The following is a 16,538-nucleotide window of genomic DNA, read 5'->3' on the forward strand; positions in this document are numbered from 1 at the left end:
CAAAGATGGAGCGTAGCCTCGTACTGTAGGAGGTTGTATACTCTAATCTGGTAGATTCTGAGTAATAATGTACTGATACCTCCATGATAACTATCAGCTTTGCCGTACAACTGGCATAATTAGCCTTGCAGTTAAGTCTTTCATCTGATTCAAATCATAATTGTTGATGAACACATCTGAACCTATATACTGGACATGAGTGTACGATTGTGCCCTTGTGCAAGTAAACTGCACCACATTCATAACTGTTGCAATAGATTGTTCATAAAGGCCTAACCTGCATTATCACCCTTTTCTGAATAGACACAAAGAGAGGCGTCATTCTGTTTATGCCGTTTAGTTTGTAACTTGAATTAAGTGTATTTAAGACTGTTTCGTGTTTGGGTGCAATACATTCAACCTTGATGTTGACCCTGGTCTTTGAGTAACAGCATGAACAGAATTAAAATCACTAGTATGCCAGTTGTCAACATGCTGGTATTTGGCTTTGTTCGCACCTAGACCGGAAATAAGGCAAAGCTTACCTACATCAACAGTGAAACAATACACCTTTCGACAAACTTAATTTCCTTTTAAACACACACTAACAAACACAGATATAAACAATCCTACAATAGAAAATGCAACAATTTCCACCAGGGGCAGTTGAATGAGGAGCTACTTTTTGATCAACAACAGTGCAGCACCTCAGAAATCCTGTCCTCTACAGTCACTAAACTTGCTGGCTAGCATTTATAAAGCCAAATAAGGAAAGTTTTGGGGATATTGTCAGACAAATGTGTTTAATATAAAAGACTATAACTGCTTTACCCAGCAAACAACCTTAAACATAAGCTAGTCAGTCCACAGAAATACTAGTATTGCATTTACCATCAAATTTGGATTATAAACAAGTACTTTTTTTCCTCGACTTTGACCTGTGTGGCTAAATTTGTACATGTGAAATATTCTCAAATTCCTTTTGCGAGTGATCTCACTGTAAAACAGGGTCTTCTCAGCAGCAGCAGCAGCAGCAGCAGCAGCCAAACTCCTTGCTGTCCTCCCCGCGCCGCGGCACTTTTCACCCTGCCACCTCGCTTGGCTGTACGCTGGGACCCACCGACAATGCCACCACGCTCACCCGACGAGGTGCAATTGAAAACAGCTCTGATGGCGAGGGAACCCATGCCTCCCTCACCATCTCCACAGCGCTAGCTCGCTGTGCGCTAGCTCGCTGTGCGCTAGCTCGCTGTGCGCTAGCTCGCTGTGCGCTAGCTCGCTGTGCGCTAGCTCGCTGTGCGCTAGCTCGCTGCCATCCACTGTTTGAGCTCAAGTAAACAACACTGAGTTAGCTGGTCCCGCTACATTTGGTGGTTGTTAGGGACCGACAGCCACCATAGTTACAATCTAAGTCTACTTTAGATAAATAGCTGCAGCAGCTAGCTCCCCAACAACCACTGAAGGTAGCGAGACAAGCCCCGAGTCGACGGCCAACGTGGGCAGTAGCAGCAGCGGCTTATAAATCGATGTGGCTTGTTTATGATTAAATACAACTTTTTTGTTTCATTTAGTAGATGTGGCTTGTAAAAAGGTGCATCTTTTTACTGTACAGGCATGTACATGTGCTATTAGCACACAGAATCGTATCCGCGAGCGGAAAAGCATTCTGTAAGGGAGCATCTTTGCTCCTCCTGCATAAATACTGCGACTAAGAAGCTGACCATAGTCGTTTATGTGATGTGGAGCGAAAGCTCGACCTTCCCAACGCGCTGGCAGCTGCTCAGTGCTCGCCCATTAAGATGTCTTTTGAGACTTTTATTTGGCTGCTGAGTCCTGTCCTCTGGTCACTTTGAACACCTACAGCCTCCGGCCTGACCTGTCATGTCTGTCTCGTGATAACACACCGCAAAAGGTTCAAAGGTTTTCAATCCCCAAAAAATTTTTAAATGTCAATGTGAGCTTGTTAGCATGCTAACATTAGCATTTAACTAAAAAATAACCACTGCGCATTGAAGACTTCTATACATCCTGGATAAGTTGAGTCTCTCGTACAAAGTCCCTCATACTAAACAAGGTGCACATAAATTTCACTGCCAATTATGATTAATGAGAAAAAGTATTATGAGATGAAATATCACATGAATGAATATCTCTTTTGAATATCACCATCATGTTGATGCAGTTATCAGTGATCACTGTGACATCAGCCTTCTGTAGATCATTGTCAGTAGCTTATAGGTTCAGCAATTATACAATTGTGTTTCTAATGGAGTGAAATAACCTACAGATAACTATGAATTCATGCAATGCTATCAGCATGGAGAGACCTTAAGACTTATAGACCTCAGAGTAATCAAACCAATTAAACTGCCATTAGATGAAACTGATTGAGGATGACGCAATCTTCTACCCACATGCTTCACAAACACCACTGCAGGTTTTTATTGGCAGAGAAAAGGCAAATGTGCTACATATGCTTTTCCTACAAAGACATGAGCTCAATAATATTCTTGACTCATGAAATTAATGTGAAATGTCAAGTTGTCATCATAAATCCCTATGTGGAATCAGTCATCTCAATATGAAGAGGATGAAAGGCATTTTCTTGCATTAAGGGTGGTTGATGGAGGGTGAATTATAAAGCTTGCTCTTTAAGACAGCCTGACTTAAGAAATTCATCAAGGGCCACATAAAAGAATATTATGCACTGTTGAAATGTGTGTGTATGAATAGGAGAGAAAGAGACAAACAGCAGAGGAAATTGTAGAGGGGAGAGGCTGTATCAGATTTCAAAAGGAGGTGCATACAGCAAAACGTGAGGAAATGTGAGATATAGTTTCAAGAAAACATGTGGGAGTGGATAAACACACGTCTCAGATACTTCAGCAGACTAAAGTAAATGCCCAAGTCACAGATTGCTTCCCAAAGCACTCATTTTGCTTCATTTCCCGTTCCATCCTTTTGTAATGAATAGCATTCATCACTGTATGGATGTGTCTGCATACAAGGACGAAAGACAGGAGGGGGAAGACAAAGACAATGAAAGGACAAGTGATTGTCTTTCTCCACCACACTGACATGCTGTACTAATGAAACTCAATAATTACAGTCAATAGGGCCCTGACATACAAATCTTCTGATCTTCATAATCACACCCTGATAGTCTTGTACATATCCTGTCAAGAAATGGAGAGTTGTCAAGATTCAACAATCAGCCATATGCACGGATAGGCATGTTCTCTGGAAATGAGTCAGTGTTAATCATGCTGTGCTGATGTCGTCTGGTGACGGCTTGGAGGATCAAGGCTCTGTGCAGCCATTGTCACTGTCACCGCATGCTGACTATACTTTTGATGCTGCCTCCACCCCTTCTATACCCCTGTGGTCCCCAGGACAAGATTCTGCTTCGCTGCACTGTGCCATGCAGTTTCAGCTTGGATTTCTCTGAAAGCTTAACAGGGAGTGAAGCCCTCTCATTGTTTAGCACTTCAAAGGAAACGAGAGAAAAGAGAAAAGAGAAGAGAGCAAGAGAGAGGAGGAGAGAAAAAGGAAATGATAGGCACAGGTTGAGAGTGGGAACATGAAAAAGGGAAAGGGAGAAGGGAAGCAGCAAAGGAAAATAGTAGGGGAGCGGGAGGGGAAATATGAGAGAAATAAGAGGGACAGAGTTTGAATGCAAGGAGTTGCTTTGACAGCCGGCCCTGTCTCCTAAAAATTACATACCCATACAAAGAAATTGCACAGTGAAGTACATTACAAACTTATTTTGAAGTAGATTACGTTAGCTTTTGACGCTTCACAAATACGTTTTGTTTGAAGCCAAACCATGATGCTTTTTTGCTAAATATAACAAACGTTTTTATATTTTTCTTTTTTAATCAAAACTGCAACCATTCAGACGGGAAAAATATGTTTCTATCAAAAGATAGTTGAGAGAGCAGTTTAGTTGTATGAAAACATAATTCCATAGGCTAAGCTGGCAGCTAAACTACCTGATGTACCCAGTAGACTTGTCTGTCTTTAAAAAAAAAAGAGATTAAAGAGACACAGAGCAGGTGTTTTACATTATACTGCATTTATGATTTATGAAAGTGCCGGTCAAAATGAAAACTACTTCATATACTACTATCATATTTTTAACATTTTGCCACATGCCACATTATAATGACGTAGGTATCCCATTTTGTCCATCTTGCACATAAACTTGCATTATATAAAGTGCACAGTTGAGGCCATCTAATAGAATCATCTACCACTGCAACCGCCATAGACATCCAGCATGAGACACATTTATACCTCAGTAGTTCCCAAAATGTCAAACAATTGTTTAAAGACCCTGTATGTTAAGGTTAGGCAACCAAAACATATGGTTCTTGAAATAATGTTGTTGTGATTAAGGTAATGACATGTGAACATTCTGGGCAAGGAAATAAACACTGCGTTAATCCACCAGACCAACATATGAAATGGAATAATGCTAAAGTTATGTGCGCATGTGTAAATTGAATTGAAGCAGAAAGAACATCACTTTAGAGAAATGGAGATAATGAAGAATTATGAGGTGCATGAGCGTTGTCCCCACCGCTCCAGCACACTCTTAATAACCTGTCTCAGAGTCTGGCTGTTATGATAATGAGAGGACATTAGTAAATCCATGTAGCATTAACAAAGAAATGCACATCTGCATTTAATCACAATTCAAGAAGGACTTTCACATTTATCCAACCTGAGGTTGTTAGATTTCTAGTGGGTGTGTTTTAATTTCCCTAATGCATTTTCATAAACTCCATTTAAAAAAAAAAATTAGGAACAATTATTAACATTAATTTATTTTTAGCCAATATTTAAAACCATGTATGTATGTTTATGTTGCATTCAGAAAGATTTTTTAATGTATTGTATTATTTTCAAAAGCTAATATTAAAGAACTCTGCCTTCTAAGTCTAAGTCTTGTAAACTATTGACTAAAATAGGACCTAAAATAGCACCTCATATTCATAAAAAAAAGCATGCATGTGTATCATTGCACATCTGTCCTCAGAGACAAGAGCTTGTGTGAACTCAAGCGCGAGAGATAAAGAAGCAGCAAAGAACAATGAAACAGTCGATGTCAACAGGATGAAGACATGCAGCTGGAAAAAACATCCCCAGCAACAACAAGGTGTGTTTCTTGTCAACACCGTAATTAAAGTATCTACTGTACTGCTTGAGAGCCTTGCATGAGATTAACAGTGTAGATTCAAAGTTATATGAATCAACATGCTGGTAGCTGGTGTGCTGCATTTCCATGTACCGAGCAATTTTCTCAAATGTAATGGCTCAGTCAACGCATTAATGAAATATTTCATCTTTGTGTTACAAAAGCAATTCACTTCCAGCAATCTGGTGTTGGACAACATTTTACTCAACCCAACCATGCATATCTCAGTAACAGCACAGCTTGAAAGTTGTAGACTTTGGGTACAAACACAGGCAACATGATGAATGAATGAAGGAAATGCATCAAGCAGTGCCTCATCTCTCAGCTCTTAGTCCTAGAAATGTCCATTGTAGCCTCATAGGGAGGAGGTCTGTGAAAGAAGACCTGTTACCTTAGTAGTACCTTTCTAAAGCTTTAAAAACATTTGCTTTGCTTGACAATTAAGGATTTATTAAGTCTGGGTGATTAATTAAATATGTGAGACAGCCAAGCTAGTTGAGCATAGACATTCAGTAGTGAGCATCTGTTCATCTTGAAAATACAATGACAAAACTTGTACAAGACCATAACATCTTCAATTATAGAACAAGCTTATGCTGCATACCTCGCTCAGCACTGGGGTTGAACAACATCATGACTGTGTGTGTACTTGTTTACAAAAAAAAAGGAAAAAAAGAAAATTTACTGCAATTATCCTCCAAGAAACATTTGGCCTACTGTTCCAAAAAAGGGGTAGTCAGTGAGGGATTATTTCCTTGACACAGCACTAGCAACTCCTACTGGTTGGTTGCAGCACCTTTGTAAAGATGGATGAGTTGGGATATAATAAGAAAATCTGCACGATGCATAGTGTGAAATTAGAAATGCAGCATTTTTTTACTTATATATAATACAGTATGATAGCTGTTATCACACTGTCATAAAAAAAAAAACTTTAACAACTGGACACAAATGCAGTCAGCCTGCACATAGCATGCCATCTGACTTAATGAGATAATTTATCAGCACCGTCAGCACATGGTGCGAAAAGCAGCACACCTTTATAAATTCATTCAGCATGTGACACTTGTACTGACAGGCCTGGACCTTTGGTGGTAGCCATTAAACTGAGCTATTCCTTATTATTAACAAGTGGCTCTGCTGATGTGCTTTAATGGACAGTAAAAGCCATTGAGACGCTCTCTCGTGAAAAAACAGCCACATTCAAACTGCCGCTTTGGAACAGGATGATGGACAGACTCAGTAAATGAGAGGCGGCCTGATGAGAGATAGAAAGGGGACGAGGTATTTCCATTTAATCCAGGAAATTACACAAAATGCCATTAAACCTCCCACAGTCAGTCAGTTAGTACAAAAGACTAATGCAAAGTATTGAGTTTTATCTTATCTATCTCAGCACAGCGATGATCAATGATGGCTGCTGTCCAAAGTCTCGGAAACACATTTTAAGGGCTCTGGTTTGAGCCGAAGGTCTCCACCACAGTGCACTCTGAGCTTTCTATTTAAAGGCCAGTAACAGCTCTGAAATGCCTACAACCTAGAAAAGTTCACATGGGTTGTCTAATAATTCACTTACTGTGTAGCCAAAGCTTAGAAGGAAAAAGAGGAGTGGGAAGAGGTACTTCATTGGTGTTAATTGCTTTTTACAGGAAAGTGCGGCTCTTTTACTTGAGATCTTGCTTTTTTCCTTTCCTTTATCCAGAACACAGATGACCTTTGTGAAACGTGGGCAGAAATAAAACACTGAAAGAAATGTGACTAAGTTGTAAACAAAGAGTTATTTGAAAGAATAATAAGTGCTATGTGGTTCACCTGTTGGTCCTTTGTGGTGTTTATCTTATCTTCCTTTTCCCACTTAGACGCAGCTTGTCAATTCTGATTATTGAAGAGGTTGGGAACACTAAGGGCTCGTTGCGATCTCCCTCTCTACCCCAGCAACACCTTTTGTTTATTCTGATACTTTGTGTTGTGAAGATGGTACAGATAGTGTTGTTGTTTTGGCTTTGGTTTAATTTATCTTTTAGTACAAATTAATTATTTTAAGTTGTGTCAACAGCATGGCTTGGTCAGCCAACTACTATTGGATGGATTGCCATTAAATATTAAAGAGACATGGTCCCCAGAGGATACAACTTACTGACCTTAATGATCTTCTGACCTTTTCTACAGCATCACCATGAGGTTGACATTTGTGGTGGAGTTTGGAGTGAAATGTCTCAACTATTGGAGGGATTTCGATGAATTTGTAACAACCTTTGACAATCCATCATCTCTACATCTAACGCCATTATCAGGTGAACATTTCACTTATTCTCATACTTTGGTGTCTGACCAAAGAATTGCAAAACAATGTTTCCACCTGTTTTGGCTGTACTTTGTGTGTAATGCTGATTAGTAAATGTGAGACGCCATGATTGTGAGCATGGATAATGTAATACCTGCCTAACATATTAGCAAGATAGAATTTCTGTTGACACTTTACCATCTTAAATACCACCAACGTAGGAATTTATATAGTTTACTTACTTTCTGGGTAAGAAATAACCAACTCATGTTATCCAACTCACCTCCATTATGCGATTCATTTCAAATGAGATCACAAGATTAGCCATTATTAACATGACAGCTGCCATAATTAGTTCGGACATTGCAATCTAAGAATATTATTAAATTATGGGAGTGCATTGAAAGACCCTTTCAGATGGAATTCAGATGACCGGTAATTTGATTTTGCATGTGGACCTATCTGAAATCCATAAGGAATTTTCACCATTTTAACCAGAGGACAAAGATTATTACTCATAGACAATGATTATGTTAGTAGTATATATCATTGACCTTTCTTTGCAGGTAATTATAGACCACCACCGTGGTGAAAAAACGTAACTTACCATTACAAAGCCAACGGCAGTGCAAGAAGTCCATATGCAAGTGTCGCGATTTTCTGATGTTTTCTGAGGTTAATGCCAAAATAAGACCTTGGTTTTACCTGCTATTAAATAAAACAGAAAAGGATGTTCATGCGGTGCTGTGCCCTCCTTTGGTAAAGTTCAAAATAAAACATGGGTTTGATGTGCTTGCGCACGACATTGTGTAAAATACAAGTGCTCAATGTAAAATGTCTGGTGTGTCTACAAAAGCCCTTTCAGTAAAAGAGGAATGCTGGCAATTGATTGCTCATTGAAGCATTGCTGGCCTTTCCAAACGTGGCCTAGATTTTTCTCTGCGTTCTGCAAATGAAAATCGATCACAGGAAACTATAAACATAAATAGACTACGGTGATTTCTCTTGCACTGGACTGAGTTTCACCACATGAACTTAAGGTCACAAAGTAAAACATTCATGAGCTTGGGTGACATGTCCAATTTTGCTGGATTACCTATCATACTGCACAATACGGTAAGAAACAAAAGCTGCGAAATGGGAAAACATGGAGGGGCACAGGAGCACAGAGAAGGGACTATGTGCCGGATACAAACTAATTTCTATTGTACAATTGTAATAGTGTGGACTGGCAATACATTCTGGAGCAGGACTCCAGCTTCCAACAACCCCCGAAAAAGAGCTGACATGGGCAGACAAAGTGAATGAATGTGTTGTCATTTTCACACAAAAGAAATGACGAGCATGATCAATGATTTACTTTATGTTCTGGGGCTTTGACATGCTCTTTGGTTACATAAAGAAAAGAAACATTTAAGAAACTCACCTTGAGCGTGAGAACGAGAAGGTTACAATTAAACTTCACATTTCACAGCTAATTTACTTACATTACAAGGTAGTATGGCTACTACAAAATCCTGCTGAGTGCCAATAAAAACCGTGGCCCTTTTTTTCCACATTCAGAAAACCATGAAGCCTCGAGCTGAGCAAAAGCCTCTTTTCCGTTAGCTTCACAAGTGCAAACAAGTGCAACGTAGCACTTTCCTAAATGTCACTGTCTGTTACTTTGATAAAGGCTACGCTCACTGTACATGCTTTTTATTTGGGAGGAGGTGGAGGGGGGGGAACTGGCATCCCTCAGATGAGTGGTCACATAAAAGTGTGTTATCTCATCTGTCTGAGACCCCTTGATCTGGCAAACCAGGTTGAAGACAAAGAGGCAAGTTAATTGTTCTAGTTGTTTGAAGAAAACGGTTTAGCAAAGCATTGTGAGTTTAACTGCATAACACAACAAATTGTCGGATTAATGAATTAAGACTTCAATAAATCACGCTGGCTTCAAACTGCATACAGCCTCCTGCAGTTAATACCAGCATTCAATTATGATTGATTCCATCTGCAGTGCACTGTATGTACACTAGCATGAGGCCTGTGTGGTCCTCGTGTGACCGTGCTGAAGTCTGTTTGCAATCACTTAAGGTTTCGGTTGAGCACCGACAGGTTGACAGCCTGTAAGCACGAGGACTGCACTGGCTCCAGAATACCTTTATTCACCTTGAGTCGCTTATGCCGAGCAGTTTCCCTCTGAATATGTTGTACAGCACAAACAAGATGCCTCATTTATAACTATTTGTTTCAGAAGCATTCACTGATATAATAATATGTTTATGAAACAGAAGGTAAAGCTTTATTTGTATGAATGAAAAAGTAAGAAGGATGAGGACAGGAAAGTTCAGTTCTAAAAGGAGTAAAAATCTTCATCTTCATCTAGAGGCGACAATGTCAAGTGGTGATGAGCAAAAGAGAGCGTAATTGGTCGTGAAACCTGCACCTGCAAGATATTCTTACACTGCTCGGGAAAGAGATAACCTTCAGGATGGGATGCAAGGTGGCCTGCCCGCTGCATAAATGTCGTCGAACTTGAGAAAATACTTAAAAAGGACCCTTGTTGTGGCTGTTATTAAAATAGTGATTGTGTTTGCCAAGTGGCTTTCAGATTCAAATGGGAGGTTTGATGTGTAAGTAAGCCTCCAGCACCTGATCTTATCGGCGTTGTCAGGAGAATTCAGAAAGGCGGTACCCAGGGGGGAGTTTAAACAAGAGAAGAGCAAATCCTGGCAAAAGGTTTGATTTGGCCTCTCTGGTAGACGTCCTTCTCAGAGCAGAAACTAGGAAAAGACCAGGACCAGAACATAGAGCCAATGTAACGTGTATATGTCCCTTTTAGAACTTTTCAGAAGAACTAGAGTGATTAAGCTGTAAATAACTACTGCAATGAAAGAGATATAAATCGTCTTGCTCATTGTAGTCCGCTGCCATGAGCTTGGTAGTGTTCAAAATGACTCATTCACTGACGCATAACTGCAAGAAACAACTCAATTTAAACCATAACCAAACTTGACAGAGGTCTTCCTGGTTACACATTTTATTAGTTGTACTGCCTCTTGTGAAAACCCTCTGAAAAATGTGTACAGCTTCTACACATTTTGGTGTTATTGGTGCTTTATACAGTTTACAGTTAATTTTACTGACTATGTTTTCTTTAATTCCACTGAATAAAATACATCTGAAGTAATTGGAAAACGATCCTGTCTTGATTTGCCTTTTTTGTCTCCCGTCATCCAACATTTTCATTTTCAAAAATGTTTCACTAGTAATTCAGACTGAGTCTGTTACATACTCCCGCTGCCTGAGGTAGGATCTCATCAGATATACACAATATGCAGTTTGAGGGTTATTCAGATGGAAAGAGAGCTGATGTTTAACTAAACCCCTTCTTATTGTAATATGCATTTCTTTCTGTGCCTTGGCTTGAGAATCTCAAGTTATTCTGTAGAATCTATTGAATTGCCGACCGGGAGCCCACAAGTTAATTTTAAATGCATATTTTATTCCTGATGTCATCTACAATGTCCGGTCTATGCAAATAATGTGTTTCCCTCAGAAGATGTGCATATCACATGTTGCAAAGCAACAGCGCACATTTGCGTTACAGTAAGTAATGTGTATTTTGCAACAACATTTTTTTTTTTTTTTTTATGATTTTGACTTGTGTGAAACTGATTGTTCTGGTAAAATACAATTGCGATCCCTGTAGCAAGAAAAGTGTGTATCCTTTCATATGGAGACAAATTCACTTACGTCATTGAACTAAAACATAATTTGTGTCTATTGAATGTGCTGCCACTCAATGGTAAAGTAATGGGCCTTGACCATATGCATTTATATAGCGATGTCAACCACAAGTGACACAAGAAAAGCAATCAGCATAGAACATGACCACAGCCAACCCTTGAACAGAGCCATGACATGTAGAATAGAATGGAATAGTAAGAGCTTTTTCAATATATACCTTTCTCTCCGTCAAATCCCAAATACAGCAAAAGCATCAAATTACTCATATTGCAGTGGGAAAAGCAAGATGAAAAAAGCATTGACATCCAAGGCACGTGGGTAAAAGGTACGCAAAAGGTTAAGGATTTCTGCTAAGCAGAGCGAAGTGCAGAAGAATAGGACTCTTTTTTTCAATTTAATTGAGGCTCTCACATTAACTTCAAAGCGACAGACAAGTAATTCCCACTCTTAGCCAGTGTTCATTTTCCCAAGCTAAAACCTTGTCCTCTTCATTAAAAGCCCATTCCTCCTCATCCCCTTGAGCCTGTCATGTTCAAACAGTGTTTTCAGCTCCTTGCTAGGCTGGATTAAAAAAATATTTGACATAAAATGTCAAAATAAGGGAAAAGCAGTGTGGACCAGGGACCACAGTGATTATTGCTCGGAGAGAGAAAAACATAATGAGGTTAGAAAAAAAGAAAGTCTTCTATTCCCTTAAATACAATGGTACTGTGGTGCTCACAAGTAGAAATAGATTTGTTCTAGAGGAAAGCTTGCAGCCTGCCTTTACATACTATGTTGTCTTCAACATTACTATTGTGTTTCTAAAGATTCCTAATAGTTTCCAAGAAATGCCTCAGTGGCCGAGGATTGAACAGTAAATTGTTGTCCTTTCCTTGTTGTTCCTTAGTCGATGTGGTGATGGTAAATAAAAGTCACTCGCATAGTTGCAAACAGCAGGCGCTCTAAATAGGCCACTTTGTTGACAGAGATAGCGCCAACATACCTCAAATAATGTGCTCCTATAATTAAGATGGCGATGAATAAAAATAACTGTGGAATAGACATATTTTAAACATTAAGAAGCTGATGTAATTCATGATAAATTGTAATTCAAATGCAACAAAAAGGCTAGGCTGTTTACTGGACAAGCAAAACATTGCTGCATTGCTATATGTTTAAAAACTAATCAGATGAGATATGACAGAAACTTTGCACCTGCACACAACCACCACAGTCGACCATCACCTGTCAGAAATTGCAACCCACTGACCGAGTGTCTTGTATAAGTGCAGGGCAACAGTCAGAAACAGCAGTGTTCTTTTTCTTATATGGATTATTTCAGTCTTCCTCCCCTGGCAATACGTATCTAATTATATGTTCCCTTTTGAGAAGCCATCTGATAGCCGTTTAAAGCTGAAAAAAAAGCCTATCTTGGACTCTCATTTATCAGTTCCAAGACATGTACTGGTATTTCTATCTACTAGCTCTTTAGTAAGCGTCTCCAATTCCAGAGAGAGAGAGGTTAATCAGGTGAAGTTGCCCCTACTTGACCGGTTGCACCACTTGTTACTCTCTCCAATCAACACTCCACGAGCGGGTTCCCAGGCACAAACCTTCAATTCAACAATTGAAGATTCTCTGTAAAGGAATGAAAAATCTAGAAGAATTTCCCACGGTTCAGATACAATTAAATATACAGCTCCCCAAATACAATCTTGGGTGCAGAATTTGTAGGACTATTTTCAATTTAAAAAATAATCTATCATTTATATGCAGATAGAAACTGAAATAAAATAGCAAAGTTGTATGGTTGAAGTCAGTTAATTGCAGGAATCTGATGCAATCACACAGATATAGATGCACATTGCTAAACACACAAATAATAATGAATGAATTAAATATGGATCACGCAATTATCTTGAAACTTTAAAGTTTATAACTTGAAAAGTCTTAAACACGTGTTTACAAGACTGAACCGCTTCTCAAAATCACAGCAGTAAACTGTAGCGTCTGCTCATTGTTGGGCGACTAATGGATTACGTGTTACAGATGAGGATCTACATTGGTTTTGATGAAGTCAAGCTCTACTTGTTCTGACCTGATTATAAGTAGACATCGAAACAATGATGTCCCCTTCTTATGATGAATAGGGAATTATTATGTTTCAGGCCACATCAGTCAAAAATGTGCTTTGATTAATATTCAATCCAAGACATTACCTATAGAAGAAGGCCCTGTTGGAAAAAAGGTGGCAGAACGAGAACAGGACACATTCTTTTAAGTTACGGCACTTCATAGAACAATGTGCCCTTTAAACATCCAATCAATAATCAATATCTCAAGGACCTATGGTGTGAGAGTGAATATGAATGTAGGAGGCGTTATTCATTCACACCTGAAAGCAACAGACTAAAGGCTCATAATCACAATAAGTTATTACAGCACTGTTAGCACCATTAGGTGTTAGCCACAGGCTCCGACGTCGCCATGTTGAGAGCCGAGTGGAAGCACAGTTATGCTCTGAAATTCCTATTGAGCAGATTTAAATCGCTGTCTTGCAGTGGCGGCCGTAGTTTTAGACCTCGGCCTTCAATGAGTGCTGTGTAGTTCACATCACGGGCGGACTGGGGGGAAAAGTGTCCCTGGAGTTACTGTCACAGACCAAAACCACTCAATACACGCCGCGTTAATACAGTCCACCACGTGTGGACCCACTCCGCAGCAGACACCCGACCCGCGGAGTCGCTCGCCGCCGGAGTCCCCGCGGAATCCCCGGCACAGCGCGGCGCAGCGCGGCACAGCGCGGCGCACCCTCCGTTAAACAGGTCCCAAGAAGCCATACAAGAGGCCTGAAGGAGAAACAGATGAAGCCCAGCTGTGCAATGAGAAAATAAGCTAAAAGGCAACTTTTAATTATTATTTTTTTACTTATAAAATAGCTATAACTTTGTGACTTAGGCCTTCAGAGGAGGCTAGAAGGCCCTGACGGCTCGCCACTGCTGTCTTGTACATTTAGATCTTTTTTGTTGCTCTTTGTAAAAGGACAGAACACAATAGAAACTGACTGCTGTATGAAACCTTTCTTCTACCTTCAACACATGCTGTTAATCTGCTAGTATATACTCATTTGGACAAAAGTGCGATGTTCAGTGTCTTGATGTTAATAATTGAGCTGTGTTTTTGTGGATCTAAATAAAAAGTAATAATTCTGTGATACTGTTGAATGAATTATAAAGTCCTTCTCTGCATGCAGCTAGCAGTTGGATATTGTTTTCACGCAGAGAAATACACTGAGCCTCTCCCGCTGGACGATCTTTTGAGACTATTTCTATCGCAGTGTGTTCAAACAACTAAAAACAATATACATTCAGTGCGAAAGCAGTACAGAATATGTTCTATAATATGTTCTTTGTTGTTGTTTTTTTACCAAGAAAGGTCTGATAGGCATTTTATCGAATATCCTTCAGTGGAGTATATACTTCAGCTACTGTATGCATATTCCTTCACTGTTTGAAGTTAAAAGCCATTATCAATTCAGAAATCCAAGGCTTTCTAAATCAACAAAGAAAAAGTGCAACAATGAAAAACGGCTGATGCTGGAATAGATGGACCGGATGGACGCTCACTCCATCCTGCGCTGTATATCGCTTGATTAATTTGCCGCCCTAACCATTTGCCCCTGTGCACCATATATTTGAGCATCTAGCCAGTTCAAAACATGATGGAAATACAGCATTTATACATGTTTAATGTATAAATGTGAAGAGTGTCACAGTCTCATCAGTCTCTTCAGAGGTGGTTCATCGGATGTTTAAGTCACATGCTTCATGAACATCATAATCATTTGCTGTTTCCATATCACATTTATGTCATGTCACAATTAGTTTTTATTGATAAACCAACTTTGACCAAAGTTGTAAGAACTGGAAATATTGAAATGTCAATGTTGCCTCCTATTGGCAAATAAACTAATAACTGTTGCAGTTTTGCTGCTGGCAATGAATGTGACAGTGGCATTTATTTTATTTTCATGAACAGTGTAAGGCTGTGTTTACTACCGGTCACTTGAGCACTTCGAGCACTGACTTTCAGTGCTAGGGGCGCCACACTGACAAAAACATCCGGTGCACTGAAAGTACCAGGATGGCGCACTGCAAACGGTAAAAAAAATCAAAAAATCCAGTGTTAATCAGCCTTAAAACGATGAGCACTACTCGCCCTAAACGGGCGCCATATTGGCTACGTAGCGGAAGAGGAGGAGCCCTTTCCGCCAGCTTTTCATTTATTTATTTATTTATTTATATGCTCCTGCTGCGATTGTGGAGGTGTCACGTGTGCCCTAATTAATTGGAGTATACAGTAGAGGTCAGAGACACATTGTATTGTGTTTGCATTGCTGAAATAATTATTGTTGTAAAAGTGCAAAGGTTTGCCAGCCCAGAGCAAACTGACATACGTTTTTGTTATTAACATAAAAACATATGTTAATGACGTCGCCCACATTTTTACTTAGATATTCATTAATAAAGATTACATTTATTCAGCCTACATAGCCTATTTTCTTGTAATGTTTCCTTTTAGTTTCTATATCCCAATGTTGCTGATTCTTCTTTGAATCCCAACCCTTTTTTTTTTTAATTAACCAGGAGGACATTTTGAAGGTAAACATTCTCAGGGTGACACAGATGATGAATAAATGCATGAAAATGTAAACATTTATTGTTGTCTTTAAATGGCTTGTATAAGTATCACCGAACCAGCCAAAAAGATGAAATAATTAATTTTTACATTCCCCAAAAGTCAGCTGTCTTTGATGTGTTATGATCCTACTTATGTGGACACACATTAGATAATATTTAATGTTAAGAATGAAATTGACTTGCCTCATGTTTGGCATTAGTGACCCTTGAAGACAAGTTTTAACAGAAGATTGGACATGTCAGCCTGGTTTCTCAATGAACAGACTATTTTTCGGGCACAATGAAAAGTAACAAAGATGTTTAAACTGATAAGCATTATAGAGTCAAACGGCAGAAATGCTTATGAACATTAATGGCTAGTGTGTGAACTTCAAGTTTGTAGATAGACTTTATAGATTGACCTGTCCTAGGCTCCTAGTCAGGATAGAGCCCCACTCCATCCATTATCCAAACCGCTTATTTTCTTTCGGGTCGCGGGGCGCTGGAGCTGATCACAGCTGTCAATGGGCGAAGGCAGGTTCATCCTGGACAAGTCGCCAGTCCATCGCAGGGCAGACATAGAGACAGACAACCATTCAAGTAACCATTCACACCAACGGGCAATTTAGAGTCCAATTAACCTAAGCTGCATGTCTTTGGACTGTACAAGGAAGCCGGA

At 39.5% G+C, this 16,538-nt stretch overlaps 1 protein-coding gene across 1 annotated transcript in view; it reads right to left on the reverse strand.

Annotated features, from left to right (window-relative positions):
* LOC137779551 (protocadherin-15-like) overlaps nucleotides 1-1,107 on the reverse strand; it is a 165,262-nt gene extending 164,155 nt beyond the window's left edge. The window contains exon 1 of the mRNA XM_068567458.1: nucleotides 978-1,107. The gene's annotated coding sequence lies outside the window, so the exon portion shown is untranslated. The remainder of the gene's footprint in view (nucleotides 1-977) is intronic.
* Between the last annotated feature and the right edge of the window lie 15,431 nt (nucleotides 1,108-16,538).

The sequence above is a fragment of the Clinocottus analis genome, unplaced genomic scaffold, assembly GCF_023055335.1.
Source record: "Clinocottus analis isolate CAN_PGR_092001 unplaced genomic scaffold, fCliAna1.0.p SCAF_8, whole genome shotgun sequence".
Taxonomy (NCBI): Eukaryota; Metazoa; Chordata; class Actinopteri; order Perciformes; family Cottidae; genus Clinocottus; species Clinocottus analis.